Raw genomic sequence first — 12839 nt, 5'->3', positions numbered from 1 at the left:
TACTGGTGGTCAGTGTGGTCAGGTCACTGGTCAGTCACACTGGCAGTGGCACTCCTGCAGCAAAAGTGTGCACTGTTTAATTTTAATAATATGTACTCCTGGCTCCTGCTATAACCTATAACTGGCACTGCTCCCCAGTCTCCCCCACAATTATAAGCTGTGTGAGCACAGTCAGATATATACATAGATGATGCAGCACACTGGGCTGAGCAGTGCACACAGATATGGTATGTGACTGAGTCACTGTGTATCGTTTTTTTCAGGCAGAGAACGGATTATATTAAATAAAACTGCACTGTCTGGTGGTCACTGTGGTCAGTCACTACTAAACTCTGCACTCTCTACAGTACTCCTAAGCTCCAGTAAATCAAGTGTCTCTGTCTCAAATCAATCTCACTCTCTCTCTTCTAATCTAAATGGAGAGGACGCCAGCCACGTCCTCTCCCTATCAATCTCAATGCACGTGTGAAAATGGCGGCGACGCGCGGCTCCTTATATAGAATCCGAGTCTCGCGAGAATCCGACAGCGTCATGATGACGTTCGGGCGCGCTCGGGTTAACCGAGCAAGGCGGGAAGATCCGAGTCGCTCGGACCCGTGAAAAAAAACATGAAGTTCGGGCGGGTTCGGATTCCGAGGAACCGAACCCGCTCATCTCTACTAAAAAGACCCAACAAAAAAAGGTTGGAAAGTAGACTCTTGTGTGGGAGCACTCAATTCAGAGGATTGGATATATATTAATCAATTCTGATAAAACATAATTTTATTAATTGATTATTAAAATATGATTATAGGAGTAAATTGTACGTAAAATAGTGTAGCTACGCGAAAATATAACACTGTATTATGTGCAATTCAGGTGGTCTTCAATACCACAATAAAAACCGGAAATCAAAAATCAAATATTTGGGCTATAGGTTTTACTGAAATCACAGTAACACCTTTGTATAATATATGACCATCATTTATTCTACAGCAATCCTATTCAGGATTAATTAGTCGTAGAGAATTAAATCATAGGTCATACAGAACCGGATGCCAATTGGTATTATTGAGGATCACTCTAGATCGGGCAGAAGAATTTTTTGCAGTACCAGGGTGTTCCAGGGTGGTCTCCCATCCGAGTACTGACCCGGCCCTCCACTGCTTGGCTTCCAAGATCAGACGAGATCGGGCATCTCCAGCGGGGTATGTCCGCAATTTCTTAATCTGCCCGTTCAGTCAATCCCAATACCCGTATCGCCAGAGTTGTATATCAGAGGTGAACTGAATCAGTCGTGTGTTCAGTGTTTATATTATGCCCATAGAAATTAAATCATAGCAATATTAATCAATTGCAGTAATTATACACAGGGATGTCCACTGTGCATATAGACAAAATTACAATGCGGACAGTTAGCATATACAAAAATTCTATGCAAGGGCGTCCACTTGCATAGCCGGGATATGATGATAATAAATAATCAGGCGACAATTATAGCAAACCTGTTGCTGTAAACACTATATAGTATATGTGGCCTCTAATAATTTATATCACACACACCACAGCAGAAGATAATGCACATAGGAATAATTAAGTAGCAATTTGCTGCAGGTTTACTACCAGTAAACCTCTTTGGGATTCTTCGTGCAATAATCTGCCGTATTTAGAAAATACTAGTTCGCTCCCAATACCTATTAGATACCATATAAATCCAGCACCTTTTGGAGCAGTCAGAATATGTGTATGCACTATAATAATCAAATTGGTTACATTATGTAATGCACACACACATATATATAGGCAGCATCTAAATATTTTTAAGGCAAATTAATAGCCTATTTGGGCTGTGATTAATAAGCTGAAAAAAATGGGGGGTTTTTGGGGTATGGTTTCTGTGTTAATACAATACCAATCCCAAGGGGCTGCCTGTGGAGAACTGCCGTTGGTAGTTCCTGTTAATAACAGGATGAGGGGAGTACCACCAACCAAAACATGACATAACATGTGGGGGCAAATTAACAGTTAAACACTGCAACTTAAGAAATATTTTTTAAAATTTAAATGATCTATGTATTACTTTTCGTAGCAAACTTGAATTCATCCAAGTTTGTCTCCCCTTATCGGAACAGACTGGGGGCTATTTGGGGAGGTTTGTCAGAATGAGTATCAGTAATAGGAAAATGATTGTGCTCAGTGAGGTGAGTTCTTTTGAATTGGTGCAGAAATGATAAAAGCACTGTCAGTTTGCATATCTGGCTCTAAGCCATTCTACACATAAGTGGTCGATCAATATGGAAATTTTTGTGTTTTGTTATATTGCCTAAGTTGCCCATAAGTCCAATGAAAATGCTGTTCATCTAGCAGTCTTTTTTATTATGCTTTTATCATCCTGTATCTGGCTATCTGATATTAAATACCATCCATCCATCTTTAGACTGTAGACATATTCAGAATTGTCATATCTAATGACTTCCTGTGGCTTCTTTAAAAGGCAGCTTTCTCTAGAACTGAAAGGTATTTTTTGCTATAGTGAAGCAATTTTCTTCCCAAAGTATAAAGCATAATACATACTAAAACATTTTGTAGTAGTGTGATAAAATTACTGCAGAGTAGATATTCTGGTACAAGTACATTTTTTAACTGAGTGTAAGTTTTTAGTTTTTATTATGGTCAACCTAAAAAATATATGTTAAAAATAATATATTTTTTTTCATTCTTTTATTGTATTGAATTAATTTTTAATAGTGTACACTGGTTTAAAACTCTAAATAAAAAGGTAGAATTCAATTGATGTCTAGTTTTGGGTTAACTTTCTGTAGTTGCTGTAATTTAATTTTATCTGCAAGTTTAAATCAAAATACTGTTTTCATTGACTTTCTTAGCATCTTCAGCTGTTTTCAGTCATATTTTCCTGCTCTACTGGAATGTCCAGGAGACCGAGAATGTACTGTATGGAGAATTGGCCACCTCTGTAGAATTCGCCCACTTTCCTATGAAGTGGATGGGACCTTGGTGATGTGATGCACAGCAAATTGCATCATCGTTGTCCAGCGAATCACCGTATTGCACAGTGGTGGATGGAACATGAAAATTGTCCAAAAATTACCCAAGTACAGCATGCTTTCCACTAAAGTTAAACATAGTATTCTAACAAGATTTGTTATGATTGTTATGTCACCTATCCAACATATTCTTTAGTAACATTTACTGACTACGTTGCATTCTGATATCTATTTAAGGCTTCTGCGTACATAGATGTATCCTCATACACCTATCCTTTTTGTGCCATATGGCACGAGACGTTTAGCGCAACTAAGATGCTCCTCCACAAGTAGCCATTCCCATTCTTGAGGACTTTTCCCGAATTTTGCTTCTTAATTTTCTAATATTGTACTGAGGGATGTGAGGGATTAAGAGTTGTACGCAAATCCATTTTTTATGTAAAAGGTAAAAATTGGCAAAGGAAAGTGGCTCCTCCCACTGGGTGCATGTCCCGTGTTACCAATAATAATTCCTTGTTCTGGGGAATAAGTGTAGATGTGTAACTACAATGGTATAGGAGATAAACAAATAGTTTTATTACTGACATAACACTTGACACATAATAATATTCTTACAATAAGACATAAAAACTGACAGAGATGAACCCGAATGGGAAAAACAAATCCTACCAAAGTAAGGATAGGAACCGCAGGTGTAACGTGTAAGGTACTCCTCGGAAAAATACCCTGTATCAGGCTCCAAAAGGTGTGTTTCCCAAAGGTGCTTCACTCGGTCCAAAGATCCATACAAGTCTGTGGGCACTGGATGGCAAACGCTGACACGTTTCGGGACTTTAAAGTCCCTATTTCAAGGCTGTGTGTCACCAGTGCAAGATACCTGTCCTTTTATGATGTCCTGGAGTGAGCTCCGCCTGGCCGCGTGTGTAATACCACTACTTCCGATCCGGAGTCTACCCGGAAGTGACATCTGTTTGCGTTCCATAGAAACATAGAATTTGTCGGCAGATAAGAACCACTTGGCCCATCTAGTCTGCCCCTTTTTTTTTTATATTATTTTTTATCACTAACCTTATTTGATCCTTATTTCTTTGTAAGGATATCCTTATGTCTATCCCATGCATGTTTAAATTGCTCTACTGTCTTAGCCTCTACCATAGAAACTTCCGTCAGTCGGAAGTTGTGTGCGCTCCATTGACCGGAAGTCGATCGCAAATAGCTCCCGCGGATAGGAAGTGTGTATATTACTGAGTTCAAGTAGTTTGGTTCCATATTCAAGTGGTTTAGTTCCATATTGAGATTTTCAGGATGCTTTCCTTCCACAGCATGACACCCTGGTGTTTGGTACATAAAAGAACAAACAAAATGTACGGGTCATTAAACTAAAATAGGTCATTAAACTAAAAATGTATTAATAATTTTCAATGAGATATAATAAATAATACTTTAAAAGTGTATTGTAAATGATGAAAGAAAGGAGAAAGGGTAGGTATGCTACAATAATCTTGGTGTGGTGAATGGAGATTATTTAGAGAAACCACTTGATTTCAAAGTCTTAGTTCAAGGCAATTAGTGAAAGAGTTTGAAGGTTGAAGATAGTCCTCATTTCAGCTTTAGCTAAATTAGTATCCAGGTTTACATTTTTCCAAGTTGCTTTGATATGGATTAAACCAACAAAGTGTGATACAAAATTGGTGGAACATTAATGTTCTTTTCTGAAATGTTCAGACAGATGATGTGTAGTGAGTCCTTTGCGAATATTTTGCAAATGTTCACCTATATGGGTCTTTAAAGATCTTGAAGTACTACCTATGTAGAATTTGCTGCACTTGCGTGTGACCATATACAGAACGTTCGTGGTATTACAGGTGATAAAGTCACGAATTGTGATGGTGGTCCCATTCAAGGTCACCTCAGTGTACTCTGTCGTCTCTGTTTTGATATTTCTACATCCCAGGCAGGTGCCGCAACGATGGAAACCGGATGTCCTGATAGAATTGGATTTTTTTGTAAGGTAGGGTACATTGTACCAGATGATTTTTCAAATTGAGGGCTTTGCGATAAATGAATTTGGGTTTTATTGGAATAATATCTTTCAGTATCGGGTTGCCTAACAGGATGTGCCAATGTTTGTTGTCGAAATCAAAGCCTGAGAGAAAGGCCCATTGTGTATTCATTGAAGTGGTAGAAGGTGGTCTGTCTTGTTCATCTATAAGAGTGAATCTTTCAATGGCCATGGTTCGTTGTACTGTTTTCAATGACCTCAGGATTATACCCTTTCTTCAGAAACGATTTTTTGAGATGTTGAATTTGCAATTCACATATAGTGAGCTCACTGCAATTTCATTTTATTCTGATAAACTGACTTTTGGGGATACCTTTTAGCCAGTTTGTGTGATGTTCACTGTCAACTGAAATGTAGTTCTGCGTGTCGGTGGGTTTGTAAAAGGTTTTGGTGTGGTCCGAACCTGCTTTAATGTATACCTGAAGATTCAGAAAACTTATTTCCAGTTGGCTGATAGTGAAGGTAAATTGTAAATTCACATTCAAAAATGTACAGAAGGATTCCAACTCTTCCTTTTCCCCTATCCAGGTAAATATCACATCATCAATGTACAGTATCTGCCCCAGTTCTTCAGCTGTTTACACCAAGTTACGCCGGAATAGATGGTAGCCGATTCCCAGTACGCCATAAACAGGTTGGTGTAACTCGGGGCAAAGCGGGTCCCCATAGCGGTGCCTCTGCATTGAAGGAAATAGTCGCCATTGAAGAAAAAGAAGCTGTTAGTGAGTATAAAGTCAATTGACTCTAGGATGAAAGTTTTCTTCTCTTCCGTGTAGTCAGTTTGATTTAAAAACCAGTGGATAGCTTGAATCCCATCCCTGTGGTCAATCACTGTATACAATGAACAGACGTCAGCGGTAATTAAATAGGAATTGGTTTCCCAGGTGATATCTTGTATCCTTCTGATAGCATCCCCGGTGTCCTTCAAGAAGGAAGGTGTCTTGATCACTATAGGTTGGAGTAGGTAATCTATCATAGCCGAGAGATTGGACGTTAGGCTGCCTGTACCCGGAAGAATTGGTCGGCCAGTTGGTGCTGTTAAACTTTTATGTACCTTAAGTAAAACGGAAATGTTCTGGTCGGTATCACTGGATTGTTGATATTAAGGTATTCGAATTCACTGCATGATATTCCTCCCGTTTCTAGATGTTTTTCCAATAATTTGACAAAGTTGTTTCTGATTTGTGAGGAGGGATCGGTTTTTAGTTTTTTTGATATGTTAAAGTATCAGAGAGCTGTCTCATTATTTATTTGATGTAACTGTCGGTATTAAGGATTGCAACTCCACCTCCCTTGTCACATGGTTTAATCGTGATTCATTCGTTTCTACTGAAATTTGTTATCGCTTGTCTTTCTTTTTACTGAGATTCCAACATCTTATCCATTCTGGTCCTTCACTGACATAAATCTTACTTCGTCTCTTCTTATGGGACTTAGATCTTTCTCATATGTTTGATAACCTCTAGCAGTTCTCCGTGTTTTTTCATGTGTTTTTTCAGATGCTGTTTTTTTCCTTGGTTCTGGGGTGGGCCAGCAGTCTATTGTCCATTCCACTTGTAGATTTTATTAAATAATTATTTCTTAAAACTATAATTAATACCGGCCAGTATCACTAAAAATCAATCACATTTATTAAAAACAAATAAGTATTTCAAACACCTATAGAGACAGTGACATAAAAAAACTGTAATATAGCTGCAAACCAAGTCTCTGTTGAATGTCCTTAAGTGATACTTTGTGTTACCTGCACTGGCAACAACCTTGCTGTTTAATCCACATGTACGATGTAACAAATAAAGCATGCACTTGAAAAGCTCCTTTCTTTATAGTTGGTAGTTGCCTGTTGTCTTTATACTGCAATTAGTAGCTTTTTGTTAGCTTAGCTGCCAAGTTAAATAATTCTATGCATTCCTGCATGGCCATGCAAATTTATTTTATGACTTAGTCCAGAGCTCTCATAAACAATAGTAATAGTCACAGCATGATTATAACTCAGTGGGCAAACCTGTTACACCATGGTTAGATGATCTCCCTCCCGGCTGCAGCTCTCCTTCTCAGCCTTATCTGGAGTCTATAAATCACCTCAATTGCAATGATGTTCCTCCCGGCTGCTCGTTTGCCGTCAGCCTTATCCGGAGTATACGATCACTTCTCCTCCTCTTATCCCCTATTTGCAATGGGGTCAATTCTGAGCTGGCCAGCTGGTAAGTGCACCTCCACTATATCCCGTAAATGGGAGATGAAACAGACGCGTTTCCCCGCCTTCAATCCTCGGCAGCTTCCTCAGTGTGAACAAAGCAAGAGCTATTTATTCAGGGGCCTGCGTTAGTGAGCGTAATAAGACCAAAGATAGAATGGTGTTCACTACCCGGTTTGATAACCATTCCGGGCATATTAATAAAGTTCTGAAAAAACATTGGTCGATTGTCAGCTCTGACTCCACGTTACCTTTTTCTCGTATGAAGCCACCTATGTTGACTCACAGACAAGGTCCGAACCTTAAACAGATGCTGATGAGACCCACCTTGCATCCAGGGGCTAACTTAACTACTACACAATTGTATTCACAGAAGCCTGGTTGCTTCTCATGTGGTAACTGCACGACGTGCAGATCTATGATGGTGGGACCGACGTTTAATCATCCTCATACTGGGTCCATCATTAAGATCAAATTTCACCTACATTGCAGAATGGACCATGTTGTTTACATACTGAAATGTCCCTGTGGGCTCCTTTATGTAGGTTTGACTATGCAGAACTTTAGGGATCGGATGGCCAACCACCGATCCTCTATCCACACTGCTTTGAATAGTGGTGAATCTGACAAACCGGTGGCGCGCCACTTTCTAGAAGCTAAGCATCAAGTGGCAAGTTTAAAGTGCAAGCTCATCGACTGGGTTCCACCGTTGCCCACGGGAGGAGCTCGGTTGATGCAGCTTAAGCAAAGGGAATGCTACTGGATTAATGAGCTTGACACCGTATCGCCTAGGGTGCTCAATGAATATAATCCCCTAGGTGTCTTTCTATGAGCATTACGGAAGTTTATGATATATGATTCTACTGTATATGAACAGTATTTATATTTTTCTATATATATTTTTCATAATAATAAATAAGTTGAATATTAATTTATTGTTGGTTCACAATGTGGGTATCGATGTTAGTATGTATAATCACGTGTAGGTGCACGTCTCTAACGTATGGACTTGCACATTATCTATATTGTATGTCTTTTTTGTTTTGTATGTTATTGCTGTTGCTTCCTCCTGGGTCCCCTATAACAATATTTAACTCTATTATTATGATTTTACCATCTGATATGTTTTGAGGAGTCCCATATAAGCTTGACCAATGATGGAATGCTTTAAGTTCTGTTTACATATAATAACTATAAGTATATACCCTTGAGGAGACATTCGATCTCCTAGTGATTTGTTGGCATTAAAAATGAATTTTTCCTTAAGTTCATTTGATTTGGCTACATATGTATGTGATTTCTGAGCAGCTCCGTTTTTATGCGTTCCACCGGTCTTTAGCCGCTGGAATGCATGAGACTTCCGGTTTCCGGCGTATGGAGCGCAGTATGCTCCCGGCGCCGAGAGCTAGGTGAGTGAGCGTGGATGCGTTCTAAGAGTGCTTCCCACCTAGTCCACTGTACTGTATTGAGACTTGGGCATTTCATAAGTAGATAGATTGAGGACCGTTTATGATAAGTAAATGTAGCCCTCATCCGCCCGAGACACTTCCGGGTAGGGGGGTATATCTACACCCGGTTCAGACTAGCCCTGTGTATGCAGCCCTGGCACACGTGGTGACCTGCTGGAGTCTGTAAGTAATTACTGCTGGGTTTGCTGATTTTTGCCTGGGTTAGGTTCTTTGACCTACCCTCCTTATGTATTCTTTACTTCTGTTTCATTCTTTCTCTCTTTTTTCTCCCACCCCCGGATGTGTGGTCCTCTGTTTCGAGAATCGTTCTGCCCTCCTTGCCGGATTCAGCATTTCTCCCTGGATTCTAGATGATGGCGGTTGACCCCAAAGCGACGACCATAAAACTTGTCTCTCTTATTGTGAAGGGCCTTAATGTCCCGGAGAAACGCTCAAGGGTGCTTTGGGACCTTTTTGCATTCCGGGCTGATGTTGCCTTTTTACAGGAAACGCACTTCAAAGTGGGAGTGGCCCCGGTTCTCAGGGACCGTAATTACCCACACTCCTTTTATAACAACAACAGCAAAGGCAAGTCTTTGGGTGTTGCTATTTTGCTGTCCAAACGCTTGCCTTTTCGGGAAATTACATCTGTGTCTTTAGAGGAGGGCAGAACACTCATGGTGAAATGTAAACTGATCAGCTCTATACGTTCATTAATATATACGTCCCCAATCAATCACAACCTTTTTTCTTAGTGAAGGTTCTCAATCGTATTGCCCCCTTGATTACGGGTATCCCAGTTATTGGAGGTGATCTTAATTGGACCCTCCAGCCGGAGGTGGACATCTCCGGGACGCCGGCTAGATCCTCCCTAACATTGCACCGTAGAGTGCGCCATTCTCTCCACGACCACCAGCTGGTTGACACCTGGAGGCTCCAACACCCCGGGGACAGGGACTACACGTTCTACTCCAGACTGCACGACACCTACTCTAGGTTAGATTACTTCCTCTTGCCCCACAGATTTCTGCATCTAGTTAAGGAAACTGACATAGGCTCGATTACCTGGTCAGATCATGCTCCTGTCTCCCTGACCCTGGAGACGTCTTACCCATACTCCAAACAATGTACCTGGCGGTTGAACGAACAACTTTTAATGGATACGAGGTTTCAGCCCCAGATACTTGAGATGATGGAAAATTATTTTATAACAAACGAAACGCCGGATGTCTCCCGGTCACGGTGTGGGAAGCCCACAAGTGTGTTATGCGGGGGAAGCTCATCCAGCTAGGTTCCATGCTGAAAAAGGAAAGACCGGGGGAAAAGACTGTTTTACTTCAGCGGCTGAGGGATTTAGAGACACTGCATAAGACGGGCCCATCCTCACCGGTGCTGAACGCGCTGACCGAGACGAGAGCAGCTCTCAACACCCTGTTGTTTTCAGACATCAAAATAGATTATAGGCTTTGCAGAAATCGCTTTTATCAATGGGGTAACAAACCGGGGAAGCTTCTGGCCAGAGCGCTCCGCGCGCAGAGAGCCACTCTATTTATCCAGTCGGTACAGGATGCGGCGAGGTTCCGCCGCACCCTCACCAAGGATATTGCTGAGACTTTCCACTCTTATTACACTAACTTTTATAATCTTCAGGAACCTAGAGCCCCAGGATCACTATCGGCTACCCGGGATCTGGTGGCGGGATACCTCCGTGACGCAGGGCTCCCTAGAATATCAGAAGATGACAGCGCTTGGCTAGATTCCCCCTTCTCTCTTCCGGAACTGGAACAAGCTCTTAAGGAGGCTCCTTCCGGGAAGAGTCCGGGTCCCGATGGCTATACCGTCTCTTATTATAAGCTTTATAAAGATTCCCTCTTGCCTAAAATGCTACTGGCATTCAACGAGGTTTCTGATAATTGTGGTTTCTCCCCTCAATCATTAGAGGCTTTTATCACGGTTATACCAAATGAAGGGAAAGACCCGGCTCAATGTGCCAGTTACCGCACGATCTCCCTCCTCAACACAGACATCAAGCTGTTTGCTAAACTTATAGCAAACAGATTGAAGCTGCTACTCCCCAATATTGTACACTCGGATCAGGTGTGTTTCATACCTGGGAGGGAGGCCCGTGATAATACGACCAAAATTATCGATTTGATGCATTTAGCTTCGCATAGCCATAACCCAATAGTGGTGCTCCATGCTGATGCCGAGAAGGCATTCGATCGAGTTGATTGGGTATTTATGGAGGGGGTCCTGCGTCATTTGGGGTTGGGGCCTGTCAGCTTGAATCGCATCCTGGCAATGTACAACTTCTCAACTGCAAGGATCAAAATTAATGGAGACCTGTCCCACCCAGTTCTGATTAGGAACGGCACTAGACAAGGATGCCCTCTTTCGCCCCTCATCTTCGTCCTTTGCATGGAGGCCTTAGCGGGATCTATTAGGCTAAATCCAAACATCTCGGGACTCACGGTAGGGGGCAGAGAATACAAACTCACGCTGTTTGCGGACGATCTGCTAGCTATTATATCGAACCCGGTGGTTTCTGTTCCCAACCTGATGTCCGAACTTGATAGATATGGCTCCCTGTCAAATTTTAAGATTAACCTTTCTAAGTCAGTGGCAGTGACTGTGTCAATGCCCTCCCAAGCTCTTGACGGCCTCAAACAATCTTTCCACTGCCACTGGCACCCCTCCAGCTTTAAATACCTGGGGGTCACTTTAAATAAAGATTTATCACGCCTTTTTGAGGAAAATGTAAAAAAATTACTCATCTCACTTCGCTCCGAGTTCCGGGACTGGGGCAACAGGAGGTTATCCTGGTTGGGGAGGCTCAGTGTCATTAAAATGAACGTTTTACCGAGAGTCCTCTATCTCCTCCAGGCGCTCCCAGTTTCCATTCCCAAAACTTGGTTCAGAGATCTACATAATTTAGTTAGGGACTTTGTATGGGGGGACATACGGCCCCGCTTTCAACATACCATTCTTTTTCGCCCTAAACATAAGGGCGGCCTTCAGCTACCGCACTTCACACTGTATTATGAGGCTATAGTTCTCCATAGAATCTTGGAATGGTCACGCTCGCATGACATAAAACAGTGGGTCCATATCGAGGGAGCGGCGATACCCACCCCCATTGCTTATTACCCTTGGTGCTCAAAGATACCACACATAGACCACCCTACTATTGGTCCTACACTTTCACGCTGGAGCAGACTTAGGATTCTCCCGTATATTTCCTCTAAATACTCTCCTCTGACCCCGCTGTTTTATAACCCAGATTTCCCCGCCGGCGGTCTCAGGCCGGGGATTTGATTCATGGAGACTGGTGGGGGTGACGCGTGTTGACCAGCTGGTGGAGCGTGGAGAGATAATCCCCTTCCCCTTGATGCAATCTAAGTGGAATCTCTCGCCTTCGGAGATTTGGAAGTACCTTCAACTGAAACACTTTGCCCTGGGGAGTAATGTCCGCCCAAGCCTGACTAGACCATTAACGATTTTTGAGAACTTATGCTCAGAACCATCCCGTCCACTGCACTTCCTCTCAAAATGTTATAGATTTTTGATTGTGAACAAATTCCCAGATCTCCCTAAATACGCCAGGGACTGGGGCCATGACATACAGACAGATTTGTCAGAGGAGGACTGGGAGAAGAGTTTCCAAGCCACCTTTGTAAGTTCCTCAAGTTATTCGGTTCTCGAAACGCATTTCAAAGTGTTATCTCGGTGGTACAGATGTTCCCAAACACTGGCTAAAATGTTCCCTACTGTTCCAGACACGTGTTGGAGATGTAATACTCAAACAGGTTCCCCGATGCATATCTGGTGGGATTGCTCCATACTTCGTCCCTTTTAGGATAAAGTCATTGCAACGTGAAAATTGATAGTGGGTTCGGAGGTTCCCTCTGAGCCTGCCTTCTGGCTTCTCAACTGTGTTACATGGCCCCTGTCGACCTACAAAAACTCATTACTAAAGTTTCTTAATAGTGCAGCCAAAGCGGTTATTCCGGTTCGCTGGCGATCTATTGAACCTCCTACTGTGAAGGAATGGGTTGCCAGAGTAGACTGGTATATGACTATGGAGGAGTTGCGAGTGACACCAGAGACCCATCGGAGATTCACGACTACTTGGTCCCCTTGGTTGGAAT

At 42.1% G+C, this 12839-nt stretch overlaps 1 protein-coding gene and 1 pseudogene across 3 annotated transcripts in view; one reads left to right on the top strand and one right to left on the bottom strand.

Moving 5' to 3' along the window:
* The window catches only part of MCTP1 (multiple C2 and transmembrane domain containing 1), a 1810807-nt gene that overhangs the window by 297787 nt on the left and 1500181 nt on the right, over window positions 1-12839 (top strand). The window lies entirely within an intron of this gene.
* On the bottom strand, window positions 1082-1201 carry LOC134946509 (5S ribosomal RNA; annotated as a pseudogene).

The sequence above is a fragment of the Pseudophryne corroboree genome, chromosome 1 (assembly GCF_028390025.1).
Source record: "Pseudophryne corroboree isolate aPseCor3 chromosome 1, aPseCor3.hap2, whole genome shotgun sequence".
In the NCBI taxonomy this organism is placed as follows: Eukaryota; Metazoa; Chordata; class Amphibia; order Anura; family Myobatrachidae; genus Pseudophryne; species Pseudophryne corroboree.
Note: the sequence above shows the minus strand (reverse complement) of the source record. Positions and strands in the feature narration are given on the sequence as shown.